This window comes from Lolium perenne, chromosome 2 (assembly GCF_019359855.2).
Source record: "Lolium perenne isolate Kyuss_39 chromosome 2, Kyuss_2.0, whole genome shotgun sequence".
NCBI classification, from domain to species: Eukaryota; Viridiplantae; Streptophyta; class Magnoliopsida; order Poales; family Poaceae; genus Lolium; species Lolium perenne.
In genome coordinates, this window is record NC_067245.2 from 7,807,597 (window position 1) to 7,813,601 (window position 6,005).

Sequence of the window (6,005 nt, forward strand, 5' to 3'; positions counted from 1 at the left end):
CTGAACTGATAATAGTACTTGTTATATAGGTACACCAATTCCCAAATATTACAGGAAACTGGTACTGTTGTGTGTGCACAGAAGTCTAGACTATCTGCTAGTACTTGACTCAAAAATAAATTTTGCACTACGAGGAATTAGCAGGTTAAATTCTACAGTTAGGACCAGGACGCAAGGTTCTTTGACAAACTCAAAAAGAGGAGGAATGCTCTATCCTCAAAGGCAAAGGTAAGCAAGAACAAAAAAAAAACTGACTCATATATTTGAAATTGTCCTTGAAATAGACTTTCGTCCCGATTTATAAATAAAGCCGCAATGGTTGAACCGATATATTTGAAATTGTCGTACTTCTAGACACGGCGAACAACATAATCAAGGTGGCAATGTCTTGACTTTGACGAACATGTAACCTCAACACACGGTGACATCAGTCCTTTTTATGTCAAAACCTCACAACTTAAGAGCAAAAAATCACAGGCCGCAGCCACCCAAATATATTTTCACTATTATCAAATGAGGATACAAGAAATTATTTCTAGAGAGTAGTAAAGGATCTTGTACTAGATACATTTATTTTAGCATCAAATAATATGGATCGGAGGGAGTATGTATTTTTGTGAACAAATCTCGTACATCAAGGTACACATAAATCATGGATGCCAACAACAAAGTTTAAGGCAGACGAACTAGGGATTAGAACAACCTCATCAAATATGGTGAAACACATCTTGAAGGATATAAGTAGTGAATTTGGACTTCACGACTTTGTGGGTATAGCGTCTGATGCTTGATTTCATCCTTTTCCTTCACTTTTCTCTCGTTCGCTTCTCTCTTGATCTTGTTCCCCTTTTTTAGTGGAGGCTAACCTCCGACTTGCTTCACTCTATCTAGTGGTGGCTAGATGGGAGACTTAACATCCCCATTCCCTCATATGCAGTTTCCAGAATAACTCTTGATCATACCGTATTGGGCTAGAATCTTGGTCCATACTCTCGCACCAGTCTGGACTGGTTCAAATGTTTCGTAAAGCCATCTCCTTACAACCCACATGAGGATATGCAACACTTTTCCTACAGAGTTTTTGGTCACTTCCTTACTTTCGTGAAAGAAATTTTAGAAAAAGAACATGTATGTATGTATTTGGTTAGCGGCTGATTTATCCTAACTCACTCTTTATTTTGCACTTCTCTAATTTATCATGCCTGACGTCATGGACATGTGGATCATGATCAAATTTACCTTGTTCAGTGTATGGTTGATGTTTACAAATGATAAATTGTATCTGCGTTCAGGGAAAATTGTGTGTATGTGCTACTGTTCCATTTGCAACCAATGTTTCAACTCATGACTAGCACAAACCACGAAACAATCCAGCGTTGCGGGCGATTTTTTTCTCACTTGCAATCCCGTATGCGAATACAAAAAATCTCAGCTGCAACACATGTTTGCAACTCATTAGCCGGAATCATGGTGCAGTTTTATGGGCTAGTGTTCGACCGTGAATTAAGCTAATTCTTGGTCACTAAGAATTAGCAAAATTTGATTTTCTGAAATCAAAGAGGCCCTTATTGCAATATAGCAGTTGACAGTGTAGACTACCAATTTACCCTTAAAATCATGGTGGTAGTCCCTAAACTGGAGTAGTATCAAACATACATTTATATCAATTTAGAATAAATAGAGTGCTCATATATGAATAAATATATATATTTAGAATACACCTCCAATTTTCTAGGTAAAGTGTTTAGTGATCTGTGCCAAAATCGATCATGTGCCATTACGATCTAGTGGCTGATGCCGTGCCGATGTCATCGTGACACTCACGTTCTGCGTGGCTATAATTGTGCAAGTAATTGCAATATTCGTCTCTTCCAGACGTAAGGATAAATAAAAGGGTAATATATTTGATTTTATTGACGTGCGGTCCGTAAGGATTTATCTGGATTTAGGACGATAAATACATAGCTGACCGAGCCGCACCGTAAAATTAGTTCTGTTGGATAAACTCACACGGTCCTTTTTGTTGAAAAAATGACACACATATTACCCTTAATTGAAGACTAACATGCTCTCAACGTGGTCTAAAAATAACTAGGAAGTGGAATAGATTGTATAACTTCAGCAACAATGCGTACTAACTTGAGGATTATTATTTGTATCGAGAGAAAATATACAAATAAATATCCTCGAGTTAGTACGCATTTTTTGCTGAAGTCAATGTCAATGTCAATGTCTATGTCTTACACAGGTTCCTAGAACAATAGTAGCACTATCAAATCAACACACGGTGACACAAATTCTTTTTACATGAAAATGCTCTCAACTTGAGAGCAAAAATCACCGGCCGAAGCCGCTACTCAAATATTTTTTCACTATTATCAAATGATGATACAACAGGTTCTTTTCTAGGGAGTACTAAAAAATCTCGTACATCAAGATACACATAAATCTTGGATGCCAACAACAATATTTAAGGCACAAGAAATAGTGATTAGAGTAATCTCACCAAATATGATGGAACATGCCTTGGAGGAGATAAGGTTGTGGATTTGGACTTCACACCTTTGTGGGTAGAGTCTGATGCTTGATTTCGGCCCTTTCCTTCAATTTTCTCCCATTCACTTCTCTCTTGATCTTCTTATCCTTTTTAATGGAGATTAGCCTACTAGTTGTGTCACTTTGTCTAGTGGCGGCTGGATGGAAGGCTTAACATCCCTCTTTCCTCATGTGTCGTTTCCAAAATAACTCTCGGTCATAACCGTAATTGGTGGTGGACTCTCCCACCAGTTTGGACCACCTCAAAAGTTTATAAGGATATTTCCTCACAACCACATGAGAAGGATATGCAACACTTTCCTATGAAGTATTTGGTCACTTTCTTATGGTCGTGAAAAAAAATCTAGAAAAAAAAACATGTATGTATGTACGTATTTGGTCAGCGCCATATTTATCAATTATCAGAACTCGCAATTTAATTTGCACTTTGCTAATTTATCATGCCCTACATCGTGGATATGTGGTTATGAACAAATTTACCTGTTCAGTATATCGTCGATGTTTACAAAATGACAAATTGTGTCTGGATTCAGCGAAAATCGTGTGTATGTGTTAGTGTTCCATGAACACATCTACAATCCATGGCCATTTGCCATTTCTTTATGGGCCATGTAGATGCAACTTACGCAATACAGTTTAATACTCCCTCCGTTACATAATTCTTGTTGCGGTTTTAGTTTAAATTCAGGCTAAAACCACAAGTACTTACTTAAGTTAGGCTCTGTGCCCACTGATTTGAAGTGTCAAAAGATTACTAACATATTTTTCGTTAATGGGCGCTTTAACATATACCACACCACATGTATAGGAGGCCTAAAAAGGGAGCAGTTAATTAGCTAGATTAATTACAGTGTAAACATTACTCAAAACTGCAAACATACACATTTTCTGAACATGAAATTAGGATTTGAGAATTGACATAAGACCAAGCAAGCTAGATATCATGTGTCCATTGAAAGATGACTGAACACCCATGGCTTTCCTTGTCGGCCAAGCTTGATTTCAGCTCCAACAACTCCCATGCTATTAATTGTGGTTAAGCTGTAGCTACGGATCACGTCTGAGGGGTTGGTGTGGTTGACTTCGTTATACACGCGTTATAACTGTTCAGAAATACTATAGTGGCAGTGCATACGTGCAATCAAATTCCTTTCAGTTTCTCTGTCAGCATGTTAGGCTCGTATAAAGCGACAGTCTATGTGCTACACGAAAAATTGCTCATAACAACTGTTACTTGTAAAAAAGTTTTGGGGGAAGCTACCTGTGGTTGCAGCTACGGATGGGAATGGTTTGAAATCCAGGTCAAAACCAATCCAAACTGAACAAACAGGTGTGGGCCAATCAATCCAAACCAAATTGAAAACTTCACACTAGCTAGGATCCAACCAAACTATAACGATTTTGCACCCAAACCTTATCCAAGCTATTTCTCAGTTTCAGGTTGAACCAACAGTTTCGAACTGTTCAAAACTTGAATCCTGTAGCGATGAGGAGAAGATAGCGATTTGTGAAGGAGGGGACCTCGAATCCTGCAGCTGGACGGAGGAAACGTGGCGGCGTCACGGTGGGAGCTTCGTCCGCGGCGGCGCGCTGACCAATCAGCCGTTTGAGTCTAGTCTTGGGAACGGGTTCAGTCCAATTTTTTTTTTTTTTTTTTTGAACAAGTTCAGTCCAATTTGTTCAACCATTACAGTCCAATTAATACACTTAACACTACGCTCCAAACCAGATTAAACTATAGGGGGAATTCAGCTCATACGGACCAATCCAAAGAAAACAAAGTACTCCCTCCCTACCGGTTTAGAAGACAATTACCTATTTCGTGAAAAAAATTGACTACTAATTTATTCAATAAAATATAAGATATATATCACAAAAATTATATTATTGAAAACATCTTTTGAATATGAATCCAATGGTATAATTTTTATGGCACCTATCTTATAATTTGTTGACCAGATTTATAGCCAAACTTTTTTCTTGAAATTTGTATGGAGGTAGTAGAAAACCTAACCAAATCCGTAGTTTTAATACAAACTATTCACAGCGGTAGCAAATGGAGGTGCTAGGAACTCAACGACTTTATATTTATACATCTACAATTGTGCAAATCCAATATAGTTGGCGCTTACTGTTTTCGAGGACAGATGTGACACTTAAAAATGACTAGCTACCAAGTTCGTGTCAATTGCAAGTGAACTGATTAGACAAATTGCCTTCAGACATACTTTATAAATTTCCAAGCTTCATTCATGAAATATACTTGTTACCTTCCCTACACGTATCTACACTAGTCTAATTAAGTTCGTACTATGTCTGTGGTGAACAAGTTGAATGGGTCATTTCCTTAGTTCCTTGGCATGTGTGTAGGCTTGTATTTTTGGAGCTGTCATCCTTGGCAGCATGTACTAAGCGTGTTAGAGTGTTGTATGAGCGTTCTAGCTCTTCTAGCTTTTCCATATGATTAATACATTTTTCAAGGTGTATTTCCAAAAAAAAAAGATTCCTTTGAACTTTTTAGGGATCACCCTTCCAATAAATAAGGCTTATATTGTTTTGTAAAATCAATCTAAGCAAAGTCTGACTAAACCGTTAGAAAAAGTTATCAAAAAGTATGATATTCCGTAGATATCATATAAAAATATATTTTCTGATGTGCTAATGATATTGATTTTGTATTTTACATGTTACTACTTTTTGTAAAACCTTAGTCAAACTTTAGTTGGGTTGACTTTCAAAAATAATATAGGAGTTATTCATTAAAACATAGCTATACAGTACTCGCTCATCTCATGAAAATTATCTTAACTTTGTCTAAATATAGATATATCTACACACTATGTACAACTAAATTTAGACAAAGTTGAGACATGTTTCATGAACGAGAGAGTAGTACTCCTAGGATACATATTAATTATCGCAGTTTTGGATGTATCTATACGAGAGAACGAAAAAAGTATATCCAACAATATGTAAGCTTTGTAAGTAGTATATCAAAATTATTTTCTTGCATTTGCGTTTTATAAATAACATATACCCCCTCATTCAATAATATAAGATGTTTTAGCTTTTCGTAGATTTATCTATTTTGGTACATATTTAGTCTAACTTTATTGTATATATTTACTCATTATAGTGTGTATCTAATTTTTTTTATAATATTTAAAACATCTTATATTTATGAGCAGAAGTAGTATTGTACTAGAAATTCACGAAAGTGAGCACATCACAGAAAACTGATATGTTCACAGTCACACTGCTGAGGCGGACTCTCGAACAAAAGGAAAAAAACGCACTGTTGTTGTGACTGGCTAGCGGTGATGTTCATGTCGTTTTTGTTAGGAAAATGATCTGATTCCCCCGGGGGATGGAGCGTTCTCAGCCTCCGCCTTGGTTGGGCGACGCGTGTCCGGTCCAAAACGTAGGTCCCACCAGTACATCTTATCCCC